Below are 23,030 nucleotides of genomic sequence, written 5' to 3'. Positions count from 1 at the left end.
CTTAAGAGAGACAGAGATGAGGCCACTTCTTCCAGCAGGCATGTTGCCCAAACCTATGCTAAGAGGCAGAGGTTAAATCCATATGAAGAGCAAGAATACACTGAGGAAATAGTAGGGACTTCAAAAGTAGAGAGGACATAAATTAGGCACACCACTCCTTCAGGAGGGACACAAGAACCTTCCAGCTCACATACTCAAATGTTGGAAAGGCAACAAAGTGTGGAAGTATCCTCCCTCGGTGCTCCTTCTGGACAAAGCCTAGATATCAAGGAAAAATACAAGGAAATCAAAGCAATAAATGAGAGGTTAAAGGTGCAAAGCTATGCACATTATCTGAAGATGGCTCCAAAAAATCCAAGCAAGGCTAATGTCAGCATTTGACATTAAAGAAGGTAAGATGCATATGAGCTTTCTGAAACCAACCATAGAACAACCTAAATCAATGACAGACTATGTAAAAATAGATTTTGAAGTATTGGCCAAGGATATTCGTCCTATTGACCAAATAGAGCTTCATAAACAGATTGGTGAAATGGTTTATTCAACATTGACCAGCAAGGCAATCATAACCCACCAACTCCAAAATTCATTAAACAACATATCAACACACTTTCAATTGGAGAAGGCCTCCTCACAGGCCAAAGACACCAGGATAAATTCCTTGGAGGACTTGGTCATAGAACTGGGACATGATCCCAAGGATGTGAAAGCAGCAGAGAAGCTGATAAAGAAGAAAAATGATGACATAATTTCACTAAAGAAGTAGCTCAAATTCCTCCACTACATCATCCTCAGACTCCTGAAGTATTAGAAACATAGAAGGAGGAAGAGCTTATGGACTTAGTCCTAAATCTTAATGATCAGTTAAAAGAAATTGAAAAGGAGCTAGACAATTTGATGTAGTCTAAGGAGAGTGATTTGGCCACCACTCCTCAGACTGTAATTCCTATAGTCTCCACAGTAGTACCCTCCACTTTGGTAGCTGCATTAGCACCAACAATTCCACCAGCAATTGCATTGCTAGTAACAGGTACTTCAGCAGGCACATCTACATCAACAAGCACAGAGACAACAATAGAAAAAACTGCAGAATTGATCAAAGCCATGGAAGAAATGAGTATCTAGGCTACTGAGCTCAAGAAACTCAGAAAGCAAGTGACGAGTCTAGAAACCAATTGTAAACTTGCACAAATATAGCACAAGGAAGAAACTTAGAGGAACCTAAGGATGGCAGAAAGGATAAAAGCCCTTGAGAAGGACTTAACACCTGAAGAGCCATTAGGAGATATGAAAAAAATTCTTTGGGCCAACATCATTGATTCCATTAGTGATGTTTGGCCTTCTATTTAGATTATTTTTTAGAAAACCGAATTAGTCAAAATGGCTACATAGGCAATCCACAAGACAGTGGAAGAATTGGGAAACAAACCTGAAGAAGCCAATCAGTTGATCACCTTTTTGAACAGCAAAAATATATATCAACTTGATGAATTGGAAATAGAGGACAGAATGACAACACTCATAGACATAAAAAAGTTTCTTACCAAAAGGAGCCTAATGCTTAATCTGGAGAAAAGATGTCAAAGCATCTAGACAGACATTGATAGCTTTATGCTAAAGTATGGCATCCTAAGAGAAAAGGACTTCCCAGTCCTATGGTGATACATGACAAATTGATGACCCAGGAGGATTACATTGAAAAGTTAAACAAGCTGGCTAGGAGCCAAGCTAGTCCTTCAGGAGTGAAATCTTTACCCACTGGGAAGGTGCTTTATGATGGCCTTGAGAATCTATTCTACATAGACCATGAAGTTAAGCACTTGTTCACAAGCAAACTTAATTTTGCCAAGTACAGAGAAGCTCATTAAGTTTATAGAAAAATGATATGGATGAAATTGACTAACAGTGAATGGTGGACAAACATGACTGATTTAATATAAGTTACTGTAGTAAAACTATATGGTAAAACATGACTGTTAGGTAGGACAGGTAAGACAGGATCAAAGTAGCACAGGTAAAGAGTATCAGTAGGTAGAAGATAAAAGTGAGTCCAACACATAACTACAAAGCAAACTAAAAGAGCCAAAACTGAGTTATAATAGCCAACATAGTCAGAATAAAAGGGACAACTAGAAGACAGTTCTCCATTTGTCTCTATCTTCATGATGAAGATATTTTTTGTTTCCTAGAATAATTCTCATATGGCTATGAGATATTTTGTACCAATTTTTGTATAAATACTTCACAAATTGAAGTAATTAGGATGGATTAAATTACATTTCTATAGACATTTTATTTTTTAGCCAAGGAGCTATTGTACTCAAGACTGGACTGGTTTTACTGGAAATGAAATAAAGCTAAGGAAATTTCACTGGATTCTCGTGCATAGTTGGAACAAATAAGTATCATTTTGTCATGTTTAAATATTGCATTCTTTTCATGTTTATGGATATTCATATGTGTTTCTTATTAAATCTGTAAAGCAAACAAGGAATGATATCATCATAATTAGCTTAAGTGCTCTATGTTTTAACTGTTTGCTTTCTTTATGTTTTCAACTAAACTGCCTTGGTCTGGGAATTCTTAATTTCTCCCTTCCATAATTTACCCCACCCCTTTTAGTCCATAGTAAAGGATTCTTCATTTCCCTTTGCTACTGAACATCCTTCCTTTCTTCATCCCAATCCTGGTTAAAGATTCTTCATTGCCCTTGACCCTGGTTAGGACTACTTCATTCATTTAAACCTACAGATTTGCTTTTGTTGTGCTATCCTGCCTTGTGGACTCTTACCTTAGTGATAGATCAGATCCAGTTAAACCCTTCTTGATTGAATCCATAGCCTAATGGCCCGAATACTTGCTCTACCCATCTGTTTCCTTAATTTCACCACCCAATCAAAACAAAACACCTTGAACACTAATAACTAGCCTGAAATCTACCCAAAACAAAGATAAATCACAACAAGAGAGCCCTCTCTGTACTTAGGTTGGCTAGAACCGGAGTCTAAAATATTAGGTTTGTGGTTACCTCGGACTATTCCTTCTTTGATAACTTCTAATGAAAAAATCTGAGTGATAATAGATACCATGTAGAATTTCTCACTGTAGATCAACAGATTATGAAATATACTAAAGAAAAATACTAGATCGACTTCTACATCAAACTTGCAGAAGCTTAATCGATTTTGAGCAAGATCAAATAGAACAAATATAAAAGAGAATGAGAAATCAATCACACATGAACATAGAAGAATACTCTGGGGAAAGCCTCAGCTAAAAACTCCGCTATCTGTATTATCATACGAGTGGAAATATCTCTGGACTGCATAAAGATTTAGCTCACAAGCTATCCAGCTCTCAGTACAATCCCTCAATGCTTCTCATAGAAAAAATAGACAACACATATGCCTTCCTTCAGTCCTCCAAGCCTCCTATTTCCTTGCACAGTTTCTCCTGGGTCCTCTAGCTGCAACCTGTGTGATTCTCACCTCACACACAACACTGACCTCTGAAATAACTGTGTAATCCTGAAGGAGATAATTCCTTATACATGGATCAGTTTCCTTTATAGGAAAATTCCTCCAACTGATAGTACACTATCCCTTCCTTTAATCTCAACTGGGTCTCTGCCTGATCTGACATGCATGAGTTATTTATGAGAGAATATTCAGTTATCTGGAGAACACTAGTTGCATTCATGCATGCATTAACTGACTGAACTCACAATTAGTTCCTCCAAATGTTTGGAACTAATTTAACTGGACTTAACTCAGTTAACTAAGCTAACTAATTACAACTCAAATAAAACTCATCCTTATCTCCTTAATTAAGGGATAACTTCCTCAATCAAGGGGATAATTATTGCATGTCTTCACATAGGCTTCATGTCTAAATTTCTCCAACTAATTAACTCAAGATGAATTAATTAATTATTTTTCAAATAGTTTCTGAGACTAAATTCGAATTTTAATTCTCAATTTTAATTCAGGGACTAATTAAAACATGAATCTATCCCAAAATGCTATTTTTAGCATTTCTATTTTTTTCGATTTCCAACAGAGTTGGAGTATATCCTGAAATGCTATTTATAGCAATACTATTTATAGCATTTCTTCTTGTTATTTTCAACACCGAGGCTTAGGTTTGAACTATGAATCTCAATTCAATACTAATTTTGATTATTTTTTGTTATCATATGGCTTATGATAAGTTCAGTTTTTTATTCATATGTTGACCCTGCTGACCAGTGGTTTAGGATTTTGGGAAGGAAGTTGTCATTTTTCCATTTTGCAAAGTTTCCAATTGCACCCTAAATCACTCTAGATCCAGTGATTTGGGTTTTGTAAAATGATAATATTCCCAAGTAATGAGAGAATCATTTTCAAGAAATGAAAGACAACATGCCAATTAGGCATTGCTTCAATGGAAAGGTTCCCATCAGGAGCCCAACAAGGGATTGGTTTGTTGGCAAGGAAGGACCAATCCTGTGTTTCAGAAGGTTAGATCAGGACATTATTAGTTTGAGAGTTAATGAGAACCTTACTGCATGGTTGGATGGGAGGGTTAATGCAGAAATCCATGTTACTAGAAACCAGGGTCCAAAACAAGAATCGAAATACAAAACGGGGGAAAAATAAGAAACAGGGTCGTAGAATTTCGAGCAATAAGAAACATTGAACCAACACCCCATCCTATAGTATATTATCATATAGAATGTTTCAACGCATGAATGGGAACAATAATGGAAATGGAAACAAAACGATAAGTAGATCTCATGGTCAGATTTTTGGTAACATAGGCAGGACCAACGCTTTTTTTAAAGGGTTGACTAGTAACTTTCTTGTTGGCTCTCTAGCTAGCTATATTTAAGTAGGAACAACTCTTCATTAGAAGGTTTGACCATGACCTTTTATTATACTATCCAACAAGGTTCCATTTTTGTTATGACTTGCACTCACTCTTATGGCCTTAGCCTTCGAGTTGATGTTTGCTATTTGCAGTAAAGCCACTCAAACTCTATTTTGATGAAAATCCAAAGGACGAAAAAAAAATAAATAACTAGAAGGGATAAAATCAAACCTATAACCGAATCCTGCTTTGTGAATCTTCTAGTCATTGAATTAACACAACTCCTCCAATGAAGGAAATGCATGAAACTGAATCCCCTCAAATGTTACTAGACAAGGTTCAAATCTAGACAAAAACTCCACCATCTGTGTAATCCACTAAATATTATTATTGAAAGAACAAATAAATTGAGAAAGGAACTCTATAGGATCCTCTATGAGAAAACAAGCACCACCCATGTAAGGAGCCAATGCTGCAAACTTGGAATCTGCTTCTGCAAATCCTTTTCCACATATTTTTTAATGAAATACTAAGATTAAAATAATCCCTGAGGGTTTCTTCGACATTGTGAGAGAACCCACATGGGTTATGAAAAAATACTCAACTTCTTCTTCTTCATCACCATTATTAGTAACAAATTGCCTGAGTGTGAACAAATAAGTTCCCATTGCACCTGAGTACTCTGATGGACATGTTTTCTTTCATATGAAGGTCTGCCTAGTGGGGAGTGTGATGTGTAAATTCAACTCCTTAATCCCCACCCCAAGGCTTCTCCAGCAACAATCTTTAGCATCATAAATTTTATATGAAGTTTCAAACAGGGTATTAAATGCTTTTTTCCACAACATGGAGATTTTTAGATATCTGAGCGACCAATTTTATTTTATGAATGTAAAGTTCACGATTGCTAGGAAGATGATAGTTTTATCACCAAGGAAACCTGGTTATATACACAAAATAAAAATCTTAATCAACTAAGAAATAATGAAAAATAGTAAAGGAAGGGACAGAAGGCAAGAGAACTTGCCTCTTGAACATTAAGATAAGGAGCCCAAACATATGTTGTTATTAAAATAAGGGGTTATGATTAAAATAAGCATTGTGTTTGCATGAAATTATGCTTACATCATGTTATTTTTGTGGCATGTCTCCATGCGTAGAGGACACTGAAATTTTTACTGCGCATCTTCTCTCTCAATGAATCAACCTATAGGTACAAACAAAAATTACATAATAGCACAAACAAAAGGAAAGTGGTTAACATGCAAAGCAATAGATGATAATCCTCAATGTCTATAATAATGTTATTTTACACATATAATAATAATGAAAAGTATAAAATAAACATTAAATAAAGTGTAATAAAAATATGAAAGAGGCCTTGCATGTAGCCCACTTGGTTCCAAAACGTATAGTGAATACGTCACTTACAAATCCAGAATTCCAGGGCTCCAATGAATCTATTACTCACCTAGTGCAGTGAGCAAGACCCAGAATGCCAATGCTCCAATGAATCTATTACTCACCCAGTGTAGTGAGCAAGACCCAAATAAGATGGATGAGAGAGGGTTGTGCTCTACTCTTGGCCACATATAATTTACAAGTGGGAAATTGCATAGTTTTTGGAAATAGTTATGGCACCATATTCAATTCAATTTCAGATTTCATGCTCGCTTTGAGGATTGAGGGTTACTTACCTTTGTAAGGATTGAAGGGAATAAATCAAGGGTCAGGACCTGCTATTACTTGAGCTAACTATATTATTCATGTGGATTCCCTAAATTACCTTCACTTTGTTCCATCCGTTGACCCCAAACCAACATCTCTTCCAATACGGTAGCCATCCCCGAAGTAGAAGAAACAGAGATAGTAGGCTAAACCTTGTCTTTGAGTTTACAAATCACCTGCATTCGCGGGCGCTAGAAATGTAGACTAGACCTATTAGAAATAGGGAGAAGGGACTAGAGAGCTCTTCTTACCATGTTCCTAGGATGAGGTGAGTGAGGTGAGTCCAATAAGGGCATTTCCAAGAACCTCAATCAGTCTTGTTTGTTCGTTGCATACCATAAAGCTAACGATGGATAAAAAAATTCTTTCTTTTTTGTCTTGATATGCTAAGAGGTCATAGTTGAAGCTAGGAGATGGGAACTGTAGGTAAAAGGTGTACATCAGACTTAATATGTGTACAACAAATTTAATAGGTTCACAATGCCAATTGAGCTCGCAATAACAACATTTTGTGGCTCAATCAAGAAATTTTGGGTAATTTCATTTGCTTTGGCCCAAACCATTGCATCAATTATGAGAAAGCATAAATGTATATGTGTGTATATAGTGTGTCTTTTCAAAAGGGAATAGCTCAAAGATTCCTTTCAAAGGTCCCCTTCACCCTCAAGGAATGTCTAAATTATAAATGAAAATCAGGGTTCAAACCCGAAAATGGACTTGGAACTCTAGATTCCTAAAAGAATAAATTGACTTTGGACTCTAATTGCTCAAAAAATTAAACTACATGCATGTACAAAGAAAGGAAAATTATCCACACACAACTATATTTGATTTTTTTTTTTGAATGGTAGGTTTCCCAATTTGGACAAGAAATAACCTACTCGATGTCTTATATACATATTTCAATGATTTGTTCTTCCCTTATCCAATTTCCTCGATAAATATTCTTCCTGGTTGTCGAGTTCTCTACAGTCCATTAAATTATAACACGGTAAAATATTCTACAAGTAAATATTGTCACTGTCATGTACTGACATGCATAGTCATACACTACCATTGCCATGTACAACACGACTTACTTCTTCTTTACAAGTCAATGACAAAATTTACATTGAAGAACCTTTAAGTCTCTTTCGTAACATTAATAGCTATATTAACATAATAGTGCCCACACTCCCTCAAAACCATCTCTATGAAAGAATTGCCTCTTTCTCGACAATAATTACAACCAATGGTATAGAAGTCCAGGAAAATGGAGGACAAAATGAGCTTCATTTTTTAAAGCATTACGACATTGACTTTGAATAAGGCCACAGAAAGTTTGTCTAAATAGTGTTGGACTTGCGATCTCCTCCATAAACCTTAATCCCACTAAAATATCAAGTACATCAATTGCAATTAGAAAGTTATGTTCTTTCTAGACCCATGTGATCATGTGCGCAAAATTATGTTCAAAAATCAAAGTTGTCAATGATCGCGTAGTGCTCATCATCCTCAATCTTTCGCAACTCATTTCACATGAAACAGACATTGTATGCTCCCATAAACACGATCTATTCACTTTGTCAAACACGTAAAAAATTTGCAGATGGATGACAGGGATTTTGATTTGGCATCTGCATGTCCTAGGTGTCAAGTGGAATATTTTGTTGTGGTGGCATTGTTTGATTGGCTTGTGTGTTATAGTTTGGGCCAATGAGGAGGTGACACGTGGCTAAGTTAGAGGCTACCACATGTACTCTTAATGGTTGACCAAAATTTTTTTGGCAAGACAGGTCGGAGGCTGGGCTTGACCCCATGACCTCCCACAACAAACTGCAATTGGTTACCACTCTGCCTATGCATTAGTTCTTAACATATAATGCAAACAGATTTATATTAACGTCTATTAACGCCAGTTTGGGGGACATGAAGACTAAACCGCCCCTCATGCAAACACTTCATCCACAGACAACAACATATGTGATAACCTCCAGTGTAACTATGACTGCCACGGCCCATGTGAACACTGCCTCAAACTGTTAGCATTCACCATGATTGTTGGAGGGAGGGTGCCCAACGTTGTGGGCTAGTCCCTGGGCGCATAGCCCCCATATGACCCAATTTTTGGTTCTAAGGCTTCAATGAGTAAATTAACTGTCCTACAAATTTTCTTGCCATGTGGCAAAATTTTCACCCAGTTAGCACTTTTTGGGGCAAAATTGTAGGATCATGCGGGAGAGGTCATAACTTCTTCTGTTTTCAACCAAATTGAATGCAAAAAGAGGCTAGGTAGCCATTTTTGGACATTTCGGACTCATTGGAGTAGGTTTCAAAATCATTTGAGCATGGTAAACACATCTTTTTCTACTTTTGATCATAATAGAGAGGCCCAAGCCATTGGAAGTTGGACCAAGGAGACGTATCCCAAGAGGGGTGAACTCCTTTATCATGTTCCTATTGTGATGTTTTTTTTATGATGTTATATACATTTTTATGTTGTTGTTGAATCTCTAATTTATGTTAATTTTCTCATAAAATTAACATAAAAACTCATTTTCCACTTGTAAAAATTCATGAATCCTTAAGCACGACGAAATCATTTTGTTTGTAATCTGAGGAGGATCTTAGCACAACAATATAATATTCTAAATTAGATCATTGTGGTATGAGAGAACTAGGTTTTGTTTGGGAAAGAATGATTTTAGTGTTTCCAAGTTTATGTCATGCTTACAAGGTTAAAACTCAAAAGAGGAGAAGGGAAGCTGGTTGGAAGCCCTAAAGTTGGGCCAAGGGGATGGAGAGACAAGTTTCCACAATCTCCAACACCTTTTCAGCCTCAAGTTGCAATTGAAACTCCAGAGATCATGTCTCATGAAGGAGAACCTAAAAACATGACAGAAGATGAGAAGACATTCAAAATGGCTTTCTTTGATATGACAAAGATGGTGAAAGTCCTCTATGAAGAGAGGAATACCAGGCTACAAGGGGAAAGTTCAAAACCTCCCAAAGGAGAAGGTTATTTAGGAGGAGGTAATAGAAATGGAGAAAAACCACCACCCTCTCCACCATCTTCATCTTCTCCTTCACAAGATTCTTCACCCTCTTCCACTAACAAAACCCTCACTCATACTCATCATCATACTTCAAAAGGAACCGGTAAATCACCTTTTTGAGAACTTGATGTTAAATTTGAGCTGTCCATGTATATCAATGAATTGAATGCAAATAAGCTTGATAATTGAATTCGTCAGTTGGAGGTCCATTGTAAAATTCAAAACCTTCAAGAGGATGACATAAACATTTAGTTAGATTCCTTGAGAATTGAGGGTGCAACACTAGTATGGTGGGAATCAAAGACTCAAGAGGAGATAAAAAACATGGTAAGATCTTAATTTCTTGCAATGCCTTCACTTCTCCAATCAAAGGCAATTCTACCCTCTAGCCTATATTTAGAAATCCATCATGGATTGGCAAAACTCTAGATAGCTTAAAGGTCAAAATGTGCAAGATTACAACCAAGAATTCAGAAAAATATCTTTAATGTTAGGTGTAGATTTGCAATCACATGACACATTGTTGAAGTACATAGGTGGTTTACACTTTTACCTTAGGAATATTATCTTAATGTTTAATCCCAACAATCTAGATGATGTGTGTGTGCAAGCCACTCATCTTCAGGAAAGAGGGAAAAATACGCCAAAAGAAAGTAGTAAAAATCCATTTAAGGGTAAAGAGAAAGGAAAGGGATTCAAGGGAAAGAAAAATGCATCCATTAAAAGGGAAGGAGAGAAAAAAATATGTAAACATTGTTCTAGAGATGGTCACTATGAAGCTCAATGTTGGAAGATTCATCCTGAAATCAAACCAAAAAAATTCAACCACAAAGGAAAAGAAAAGATAGTTGTCATCATTCAAGAGGATTTGGGATCTGATTTAGCTAATGAAACTAAAATTACATCCATTGGTATAAAAGGAAAAGAATCCATTGCTAGCACTACTATATTAAATTTTCGCACTAGTACTCCAAATGACGAAACAAGGATTGAATTATTTCATGTGAGGGTAATCTCAAAACATACAAAAATTGACACAATTTTTGATAGTGGGTCTCAATCCAACTTGATATCGGATGACTTAGTCAAACAACTTAATATTGAAACCATTTTACATCCCAAGCCATATCCATTGGCTTGGATATGCAAGGACACAAACTTATAGGTTACAAGAAAATGTATTCTTCAGTTTGCAATCACAGTGAACTTCATTGAAAAGTTGAATTAGATGTTGTACCACTTGATATATCAGGAATTGTTTTGGGTAGTCCTTACCTTTATGATAGAAAAAAAATATTCTATTATCATGAAAACAAGTACCACTTGTTCAAGGATGGTGTGGAGTATATTGTGAGAGCTCATCGCAAGAAACTAAATCTTTCATTAGTTAATGCAAGGTAAATGAAAAGGCTAGTGAATTAAAGCAAGAATTCAGTGCTTCTTATGATCAAACCCAATGTCGATATGGATTGTGAAGCTTTTGATGGTTGTAATTCAAAATTTAAAAATGGTTTGGTTGATGTAGTTAACCATGATGATGAGGTGTTTTAGAAAGAAAAAGGACTTCCTTCCAAGAGGAGAATCCAACATGAAATACCATTGCAACAAAAGTATCTTCTTCCTAACATTGACACGCATAGGATGTTAAAAAGGGAAAGTGTAGAAATAACAAAACAAATCCAATGATTGTTGAATAAAAGGATCATCCAACCTTCTCCTTTAACATGTGGTGCACCTCATGTTTTGGCGCCCAAGAATAATGGCAAGCATTTCATTGAATGGGATTCAAGAAATGATTTTGATCAAAGTAGAGTTGTTGAAGGAAACATATGGAAGAGGACATTCAAACCCAATCAAGCTTTGTTTGAATGGCTTGTTATGATTTTTGGTCATTTCCATGCTCCTACTACATTCATGCATATGAAGAAAGATGTTTCGAAGTCATTTCTAGACATGATACTCTACTTGGATGAAATTTTCATTTTCAGAAAATTTCAATATGAACATGTTATGTGTGAGAAAAAAATACTTGATGTCGTATGTGAAGAACATTTGTTATTAAAGATGTCAAAGTATATGTTGGATGAAAATTATTTGATGTACTTGGGCTATGATATTGGAGAATGTGAGCTGAAGTTATACCTCTCCAATATTGATGCCATTATGGATTGGCCAAAGCTCAAGATAGTCATTTGGATAAGAGGTTTTTTGGGAGAAGCCCAATGTTGGAGGAAATATTTTGTTAAATTTTCTTCTATTGTAGCTCATTTTCATTCTTTGGCAGTTGTGCAAAAGGTATTCCAGTGGGGAGGCAAACAGCAAGAGGAATTTGATGCTTTAAAATAGAAGATCAGTTCAACCTTTATACTTTCTCTTCTAAACTTGAAAAAGTCAGTTAATTTTCAAGTTGATGTATGTGACCATGCCATGCATGTAGTCCTTATGCAACATGGTCAGGCCATTTCATTTCATTCAGAAATTTTCAATGGTGCAATATTTAAGTCGCAGCGACAAAGGCACTTCCATTGGATGTGTTTTCTTCTACTATTCCACTCGATCAAAAGGTATAAGAAAGGTATAAGTAACAAGTTTGTTGATGTAATTTCTAGGCCTATAGTTTGTATGACTACTTTGCTCAAGCATAATTTTGTTTTACTTGAAAGTTATGTTTAGAAAAATACATGCTTTCAAGATGTACATTCAAGCTTGAGTCAAAGGAATCAAGTGGAGGAATTTGTTTACAATTTTCATCATAATGTGTTGTATCATCTTGGTAAGAAGGATGTTGCTACTAATAGTAACATGGACAAAGCCAAAGAGTTCATTGAACGACTCCAAATGGTACATCAAATAGTGCAAGAACAACTTGAAAAGGGAAAAAGAAAGTCCATAGCAAGGAACGACAAGCATCATGTAGATCACAAGTTCCAAATCAGTGATAAATGGATCCAGATTGGAAAGGTGAGGGAATAGTACCCCTACCTGCTGGACAACTGAAAGTGATCTTTTGGGGTCCAAAAGGCTTCCAGTGGGGAGGAATGATCATGTGCTCAAAATTATGCTAAAAAATAAAAGATATCAAAATGGTGTGGAACCTGAATGATCGCATAGTGGTCGTAATCCTAAATCCAACGCAACTCATTTCGCGTGAAACAAACATCATATGCTCCTAGAAATGCGATCTGTTCACTTTGTCAAACATGTAAAAAAATTGCAGATGGATGACAGGGATGTTGACTGGGAATCCATACCGCCTAGGTGGAAAGTGGAATATTATTGGAATATTACTAAAATATTCTTGGAATATTCCATTGTGGTGGCATTCTTTGATTGGCTCATGTGTTATAGTTTTGGCCAATGAGGAGGTGACATGAGGCTAAGCTAGAGGCCGCCACGTGTCCTCCTAATGGTCGACCAAAATTTTGTTGGTAAGACAAGTCAGAGGCTAGGCTCAACCCCGTGACCTCCCACAACACACTGGAATTACTTACCACTCCGCCTATGCATTAGTTCTAAACATATAATGAAAGCGGCTTTGTATTAATGTCTATTGACCGCCAGCTTGGGGGGAGCAAGTGGACTTAACCGCCCCCCATGTGGCCACCTCATCCACAGACTGTAACATTTGTAATAATTGGAAACCTAACCGTGTCTGCTGTGGCCCATGTGAACACTACATCATACCATTAGCATTCACCATGACTACCGGAGGGAGGGGGGCCAACACCGAGGGCTAGCCACTCGGCGCATGGCCCCAATATGACCCAATTTTTTGTTCTAAGACCTCGACGCTAAATTAACCATCCTACAAATTTTCTCACTGCGCAGTGAAATTTTTTCCCAGTTAGCACGTTTTGGGGCAAAATTGTAGGATCATGCCAGATTTGGTGCAATCTGTGCAGCGAATAATGAAGAAACTAGGAGAGGTCATAAATTCTTCAATTTTTAACCAAATTGTATGCAAAAAGAGACTAGGTAGCCTTTTTTGGACATTTTGGACTCATTGGAGCAGGTGTGAAAAGCATTTGAGCATTATAAACACATATTTTTACACTTTTGAGCATAATAGAGAGGCCCAATCCATTGAAAGCTGGATCAAGGAGGCATATCCCAGGAGGGGTGAACTCCTTTGTCATGTTCTTGTTGCAATGTGGTTTTTATGATGTTATGTACATGTTTATACTTCTGTTCAGTCTCTTATTTATGTTAAATTGCTCATAAAATTAACATAAAAACTCATTTTCCACTTGCAAAGGTTCATGAATCCTTAAGCACAATGAAATAATTTTGTTTCTAATTTGAGGAGGATCTTAGCAAAACAATATGATATTCTAAATCAGATCACCATGGGAGTTATTTTTTATAACTAAATAATAATAAGCTTCACAGAAAAAGTGCCTTCCTAGGATATTGATGTTTTAATGAGTTAGTAGAGATGGCCATCATTTCATAGAAATGAAACAAGAAGTTAAATTTGGAGCCTTCTAATATAAATTTGGAAACCACAAGTTTGACCTTAAAAATTTTAATTGACTGCTGCTCAGATCATCATTGTTCTAGTTTTCTAGGTGTATGCCGCTTTTTTTATGACTACCAGATCATTTCAAGGGGCATTCGTTCATCTCCAGACAACATATTCAATCATTCTTCTTGAGGAAACCAATATGGAGGAAGAGGTTCGCAGCCTCTGAGCAAGAGCCTCTATGCCAAGACTTCGTTTTTCTCTATGGATTTTTTTTATTTTTTAAATTAATTAATTTATTTATTATCTTTGAGTACTTTCTTCTATTTAAAGGTGGCTTGTGACATTAGTTCTCATTGTATTAAATTGTAATTGATAATATCAATCTTCAATCCAATGGTAGAAGTTATTTCAATCATCCAACACCAAAATTAATGTCCCACAATGACACATGTGGCATGGGATGGAGTTATTTTCAAAGGGAATGCCCCATGGCATATTAAGACTCACAAGCTAGGCTTTTTGTACATAAATAACATGTTACACAACAGAAAAAAATAAAAATTAAAAAATAAATAAAGAATAAAATTAAAAAATAAAAAATAAACTAGCATTTGCACCAGATGTTGCAAAGAGAACGCCGTAAGGCAATAGATAACATACAACACTATGTAAGGCAATCGATAGCAATCGATAGCATATAACACTAATTAATGCTTCTAGCATATCACACTAATTAATGTTTCTTTGACAACTATTGAAAGACAAAAAAAGAGATTAAAAAAGGAAAGAACGATGCTATAATGAAAACAAATTAATGCTTCTTTGACAAGTGTTGGAAGAGGAAAAAAAGATCAAGAAAAGGCAAAGGACCATGCTATAATGAAAAAATATTAATGATTCTTTGTCCCATTTTGAAAGACAAAAAACAAAGATAAAGAAAAGGCAAGGACCATGCCAAGAGCTAACCAGCTTCCTATCGGGCATTTAATGCACCCAATAGCGGCCTCACCATACACACATGCCCATGCCATCCATCATTTCTCAGGAGGTCGACGGCAATTTTTTCCGGGAACGGGTGACCCACCACCTCCAAGCTGGCACCCGCTGTGCTGGCAACCAACACTTGCGCAATTTCAAACGATCCCTCGCGCCAAACATTCATTTGCTCCATTCGCACAACCGGAACAAGTACTTTGCAACCCTCTCAAGCATTCATTTCTCCTGCCCACTGTGCGCGTTCACCTCGTAGGCCCGCTCGCGGTGTTGAATCCCGACAAGTTGTGCCCCAGGCGTAAGGTAAACTATACTCTGTGAACAAAGACATCCACCATTTTGGCGGCCGCCCGGAAGGCCCATGCATACGAATCCCACCCGGTGCTGCTGTAAATTATCTGCATTGGCAGCTCCTAGCGTCTGGCGGAACAGATACATTCAAGGTCTCCATTTGGGCGCAGGTTCGAGCGACGCTGAAGGTGTTTTCCCATTGCATCGTAATCAGTTACCAGATTTATAACGAACCACTTAGCCATTCAGACATCTTCAATAGTTTTTAGGACGTGGTTTAATGGTTAATACTTAAGTAGGGAGGTCTAATCTCAAAGAAAATTATATATATCTGAAAATTGCTCCAAACGCAGTCCAATCTCAAGCAAACTTATATATATCTGAAAACTGCTCCAAACACAATTTTTTTAGTTGAAAAAAATACAATAAACCACCGCCATTACAATTGCAAACTAAAGCTCCTACATCAAGTTTGCTTGATTGTGTACTACCCACTTAGCCATGGAGGCCATGAAAATCAGATAATCCTAAACCACCGCCATTGCAAGCTTCCTTCATCCACTGTGCCTGCCTGTGCACTTTGCCAGGCGCATAGTTTATTTGGGCTTTTCATTGGGGTGAGATTTTGAGTACAAATATATTCAATTCTGTGAGAGGAATTTGGTGCACATTAATTTTCACATGCTTGCTAGGAAGGATGACCACGGAAAAATGCAAGGGCGCCAACTGGTGGAGCATTGATGTAAGTAGTAGGCTCAGACTGCCTGAAGTATGTTGCCACATTTGCTTTATCCTCCTTTTCAATTGAAAACATTTTCCAATGCTCCTTTGGTGTGGTGCCATTGCTTTCTACAATAAATTAATTATACCTTGCTATTTTAGCAACAAAAAATATAATTGCAAGTGAGTCTCATTTTCGTGTCACATCAACAACCTTTTTCTCGAACTTCATATTCCTACTCGCTGAAAGAGAACTATGTTATTTGTTATCAACCTTGAATATTTCTTTCATGTCTTCTCTTGCATTATTATGGCGATCTGGGCTATGTCAAATGAAGTGACCAGACTGGCATAAGATTAGGCTAGTAATGCAAGCAAGGCGATGACAGCATGTAAATTTTGAATTGGTGCCTCAACAGGTGCTAGCATCTCTAACAATTTTTTGAAGTGATTGATGTTGTTGGCCACATCTTATGTTGTCATCTTTATTTGTGAAAACTTCCTCAGCTATATCTTAGGATGACAACTTGATATACATAAATGTTAAACAGCTTGAATTTCAATTGATTGTTGTGTTTGGCTACATATTAGGAGCCTCCTCTTTATTTGGTGAAGTTCCCTCAGACAAATCTCACAGTTACAACATTATTTTCACACACGTGTGCCACATTTTTCTTTTGGTGTTTTGGCACTGCTGATGTGAGTCATTTGATCATTAATGCTCAAAATTCTACAAGTAAGAGTCCTGTGATTATTAGTTTCCCATTTGTTGATTCTTGCAGTTCATATGGGATGTTTGACTTCATCGTCTTCCAGAACGCTAAATGATCTTGTTCAATAATGGAATTCCCATTTGCAGCTTCCAGATGAAATCCCATGCTATTAAATTTTACAACCAGATCTGTTTTAGACAAAGAAGAAAGTCAAGCTAGCTTCAGCCATGGTTCTGGTGTACTTTGAGACTTCTAATTTGCATGGATATTGAACTTGTGTTCGCAACACTAGAGTGCTCAGCAATTGGAATCAAATTTATTGCTTAAGGCATGAATGTAAAACAAATAAAAGACATACCATCAACTGAAATATTTTAATTTTAGCAGAAAGAATGATGTATTCACAGTGGACAAATATTAGAGAGTAAAATATACGATAGAGAATTGCAGTGCTTGGGAAATAAAATGCATGAGTCAACCTTACATTATCTGGAATTCTCCCACACTTACAGAGTGTGAGTACAATTTATCTATTCAAGTTGTTGCCTGATTATCATGTTGTCTTCTCTATTGCATTCTCCTCTGTCTGTTTTTTTTGTGACAGTTTTTGTTGCCTCATTATATATTTTTTTATTATTTAATTAAATGTATTCAATACTTCTCTATAGATAAAGGCTAAATTGATTTTTTCTTCCTAAAGGGCTATTCATAAAGCAAGGGTCACTTAACCTTCCTAAAGTACTATTCAACTGTCCTTACATAGACAGTAAGATAAAACCTTGCTTTCTAGGAGATGCAGGTCCAGAGGATATGTGAAGATTAACAAAAAATCTAACATTAAGTATATTTATCTTGCATGTTTTAGTTGATGTATTTCCTACATTTGCTATCCCTGATAAACATGATTAGTTGTTTGCCTCTTGTTAGAAAGGGGTAATTCAGGGATAATTGCTACACAATGCCTTGGGCTAACTTGGAATGTGTGTTACTCAATTTAAAATTTTGTTGTTGTTAACTCAATGTAGCTTAGTGTTACTGCCGCCTTATTCAAGAAAAAAACGAAGTTGGATAAATAAGCTTAGAGTGTATTGTCTGAAGATCCAAGGCCCAAATTGTTTTTTGAAGCCTGAATTTTATATTACCATGTATTGACTGAAAATCTAGAAATATATGGTAGTATTTTTTTCCTTGAGCTTTACTGTGTTATCAAAAAGCCCTATTTCTTTTCAACTTGTATGGATGTCTGGGGCTTGGCATGGTTTTTTGGCTGGATGTTTACACAGCAGCTGTGTGAAGGCAAAACACTCTTCTGCTTTATATTTGTTGTAACTTGTTTTATGGTGCATCTATAGGCTGCAATAGTCAGTGCACAAAAAAAACTAGAAGTAAGTCAATTATTTACACAGCAGAAACTTGAACACCACAGACGATGCCATAATGCCACTACACAACATATTCCCAAGAGCTAGTAAGACATGTTTCCTTTCTAATTTATGGCAAACTATACTTTAGGAACTATAGAAACTGTAGAAAACTTTGGAACGTTAAGAAGGAATTCCACAGTTAAATAAGCCACCTTTGATGCAATACATGAGCTTCCAGCGTTGGTTGGCAGTTTGACTTCTATTAATCCTCCAGACAAAACACCTTCGATGCTATTTATGAGCTTCCAGTGGTGGTTGGCAGTTTGACTTCTATATTATCATTCTCCAACAAATGTGAATCAGTGATTCAGACCTTGATTGCATGTTGACCCATTTCAATTCCCAAATAAAAATGTATTACAAATCCTGGCAGCCCAAATTAACTTAGGCATTATTTACGAAGGTACCATGCGGTGATTGTGAATCCAAACTCCACCTCAATGACTTATTCCTTTGTGAGGTCCCAACATGAATCCTAGACTATTTCTCTTTTCCAAGGTAATGGTTATCAGAGTCTAGTGACTATCAGTAATACAAAGTGTTGGAGTTGATATTATTCCCTTGAGAGGTCCCAGCATGAATCCTGGACCATTTATCTTCCTCCATGGTAATGATTATCAGACATGTGGATTGTCAACTGAATAGTAAAGTTTACAAATCACAATTGTTGACAGAATGTAATCCAATTCAAAACGTGATGCAAGCCCTGGAAGTGTTTTACAAAACCAGAATTCTATACAGGGTATGAACTCTATTGTCCGACATCTTCTGGGTTCTGTATCCATGTTGCTAGTGAATCCCATGTGGAATGAACTCCAGGGCGCGAATGCCATAACATAAATTCCTGTCAGCTTCAAATAAAGATTTATTTTTTTATAGAACTTGCCTATCGCATCCATATTCTTTCATGCCGAGAGGGGGGGGCCTATTCACGTTGCGTTCGCAGTACTTTTGGTCCAAAACGACGTCTCTGGAGCAATGCCATTTCTTACCGTCTATTGTCCGACATCTTCCGGGTTCTCTATCCATGTTTCCAGCGAATCCCATGTGGAACGAACTCCACAGCGTGAATGCCATAACATAAAATGTCTGCGAGCTTCAAATAAAGATTTATTTTTTACAAAACCTACCTATCACATCCATATTCTTTCGTGCCGGCGGGGGGCTATTCATGTGGCATTCGCAGTACTTTTGGTCTCGAACGACGTCTCTGGAGCAATGCCATTTCTTACCGTCTATTGTCCGACATCTTCCAGGTTTTGTATCCATGTTGCAAGAGAATCCCATGTGGAATGAACTCCACGGCGCAAATGCCATAACATAAAGTGCCTATCAGCTTCAAATAAAGCTTTATTTTTTACAGAACCTACCTATAATAAACTTGACTATTGCACTTAGGGGTGGGGGAGGAAGATGATGACGAGGAGGAAGCTGAGGAGATCTTTGGCGAAGAGAAAACAAACTTTTCTGAATAGGAACGATAATCTCAGGCGGCACGGGGACATAGGCCATCATGTACTTGAAAATCAAATTCCTGGTGTTCCAGTTCCTGCCACTGCACTGGACTGAAGGGAGGACATACTACTATTCTGATAACATGCATTCCTAGTCCCGCTTCCATTATAATAAACTTGACTATTGCACTTAGGGGTGGGGGAGGAAGATGATGACGAGGAGGAAGCTGAGGAGATCTTTGGCGAAGAGAAAACAAACTTTTCTGAATAGGAACAATAATCTTAGGCCGCACGGGGACACAAGCCATCATGTACTTGAAAATCAAACGCCTGGCGTTCCAATTCCTGCCACTGCACTGGACTGAAGGGAGGACGTACTGTGGTTCTGACAACATGCATTCCTAGTCCCGCTTCCATTCCGTCTGTGTGCCTTCCTCTTGCCATTGATCTAACGCTTGAAGTTTGTGTAATCATCTAACATCTAATCGTATGGTGCACAAAATGACACGTAGGCAAGGAGGGGAGTTGATTTCAGAGGGAAACCCCTTAAGGCATAAATATTTTATTTTATAACATTTTATAATTAAATTTAAAAGAAAAAAAGTATGGGAAAATGTTGTAGTGGTGTAAATGTTTATAAACTTTTATATGTGAGCTGAATTAAAAAATAATAAAAAGTTAAAAGTACTTGTCTAGAAAAGACGCTTTCCAACCCAATATATAGAAATATAGTAATATTTTGTAAACATTTGATTTAGGTCAAAAGAAAATTAAAAAATTGATAATTATAATTATGAATAAACATTTTCCATTAATAAAATTAGTAAAACTAAAACTAAAAATATAATAAAATATAAAATCAATAAATATAATTATAATTAATAATAAAATCAACTTAAATCTATTTTAATTCTAATTCTAGATTTACTAAACGTTTAGTAAAAATCAAATCCCTTAAAACACTTGGTAATTCCCAAATTAAAATGGATTCACAACCGTAATGACCCCGTATGAAGGTTTCATCTAAAACCTAATCAACGTTGCGTGTTAGCAATTCACCATAATTAACCCAAAAAAAAAACACAATACATACGTGAATAACAATTCCATTACACCGTTACATGCTTCGGGGTTCGTGTTTCCAGCTCGAAAAACTCTCTTCTAATGTTGTGGGGCGGTGCATAATGCTGGCCTGCTCCACTAGATAACTGATATCCTTTCTTTTTTCCTGCCAAAACACCATGGTTTTGGTGCCATAAATGGAATTGAGGGCGGTCTTACATAATCACGCTTGTTTCAATTTAATAGATCACAAACACAGTTATTTCTGCTTTCTCCTTTATCTTCATGTTCACGCCCTTCCTGCTCCTGTTGCTGCTATCACTCTGAATTAAAAGACCACTCAAACGTCACATCAGACTTCTCATCCTAACAATGTGAACATTTTATCCACACAGTTTCCATTGGGAATCCGCATTGCCAATGTTGATATCTATGCTTCTGTCTTGCAGGCATGTAATGACATCAAATCTCTCGGCGCGAATGCCATAACATAAAATGCCTGCCAGCTTCAAATAAAGCTTTATTTTTTACAAAACCTACCTATGGCATCCATATTCTTTCGTGCTGAGAGGGGGGGCCTATTCATGTGGCGTTCGCAGTAATTCTGGTCCGGAACGACGTCTCTGGAGCAATGCCATTTCTTACCGTCTATTGTCTGACATCTTCCAGGTTCTGTATCCATGTTGCCAGCGAATCCCATGTGGAACGAACTCCACGGTGCGAATGCCATAACATAAAATCCCTGTCAACTTCAAATAAAGCTTTATTTTTTACAGAGCCTACCTATAATAAACTTGATTATTGCACTTAGGGGTGGGGGAGGAAGATGATGACGAGGAGGAAACTGAGGAGATCTTTGGCGAACTTTTATGAATAGGAACGATAAGCTCAGCGGCACGGGGACACAGGCCATCATGTACTTGAAAATCAAATGCCTGGCGTTCCAGTTCCTGCCACTGCGCTGGACTGAAGGGAGGACGTAGTGTTGTTCTTACAACATGCATTCCTAGTCCTGCTTCCATTCCGTCCTTGTCTCTTCCCCTTGCCATTGATCTAACGCTTGAACTTTGTGTAATCGTCTAACATCTGATCGTATGGTGCACAAAATGTCACGTAGACAAGAAGGGGAGTTGATTTCATAGGGAAACCGCTTACTGCGTAATTAAAATGTTAATATACTGATGATGATAATAAAATTGTAATAATTATAATATCAAATTTAGTTTCTAATATTACATATAAATGTTAATAATAATTTTCTTAAACCTATATTAAAAATCAAAATATTGATGCCAAATGACAGTGACCAACGAACTTCCTATGGATTTTTGTTCACTGCTGGCTCTGAGAAAAACCTCAAAAGTAGAAGCTACATAATGATGTTCGCTCTCCGTTATCGAAATGTCAATACAAAACCATACTTGTGTTCTTCAATATTCTCTCTTATTTTCCATGACGAAAATATGAGTGATAAGAATTTTGGCACGCATTCAGTTTACAAATTGGAAAAGAAAATACACATTTTCCGCACTGTATTTTGATATATTCAGTGTACGCACATCAAGCAGAAAGCAAAAAATTATATTGTATTATATTTTGATATTTTCAACGTAACCACATAAAACAGTCCCAGTATTATTAATGAATACCTCATTGCTTACATGATACTGTGGGCATCACCAAACAGCGACAAACGAGTATGTTCTAATGTAATTCCTTGATATAACTACCATAACAATATCTAACCGCATTCTAAGACTGTAAAAAAAATGAGAAAATGGTGTCGCTACTTAATGTTTCTTAAAGATTTTCCTCTTACTGCTTATTCTGCATTATCTTTTCGCTGGCTACATGACCGAGGAGTGGTGCAACTGGATGAGTCACTGTCGTCATTCTTCGGACTTTCATCCTTGTTTTCATACATTCAGCAATACCCACTCTGACTGAAATTCTCCACCTCTTACTCGTTCATTCTACAATCTTTTGCTAGTTTATTTCGCAATCTTTCTTCTTATGCATCTAGACGATTCACTAACCTCGTTCTTCCTTTTTTTGTCCTCATTTTCATACTTGATCTTGAAAAAGAAAGTACCCAAAGGCGATCAAGTGCATTACTATGAGCAAAATTTTTGGTACTGAAGCATTCCCGCGAGTTGGGTGGAGCGATGCGCTGATTTTCAGAAATCTTGAACAATGTGAGAACTAGCATGTGGGCACCCCATACTGGAGATTCGTAGCCAGCCAGCTCCATCGGGAGCCTATCGAATATTGCTTCATAAAGAAACAAACATAGTTAA

The 23,030-nt window shown here is 36.9% G+C and overlaps 1 pseudogene; it reads right to left on the bottom strand.

The window, feature by feature from the left end:
• Positions 1-932: 932 nt before the first annotated feature.
• Positions 933-5,696, bottom strand: LOC149191181 (N-glycosylase/DNA lyase OGG1-like; annotated as a pseudogene).
• Between the last annotated feature and the right edge of the window lie 17,334 nt (positions 5,697-23,030).

Source organism: Pinus tabuliformis, chromosome 3_1 (assembly GCF_031772625.1).
Source record: "Pinus tabuliformis cultivar Carrire ecotype Pingquan chromosome 3_1, CPIR1, whole genome shotgun sequence".
Taxonomy (NCBI): domain Eukaryota; kingdom Viridiplantae; phylum Streptophyta; class Pinopsida; order Pinales; family Pinaceae; genus Pinus; species Pinus tabuliformis.
Note: the sequence above shows the minus strand (reverse complement) of the source record. Positions and strands in the feature narration are given on the sequence as shown.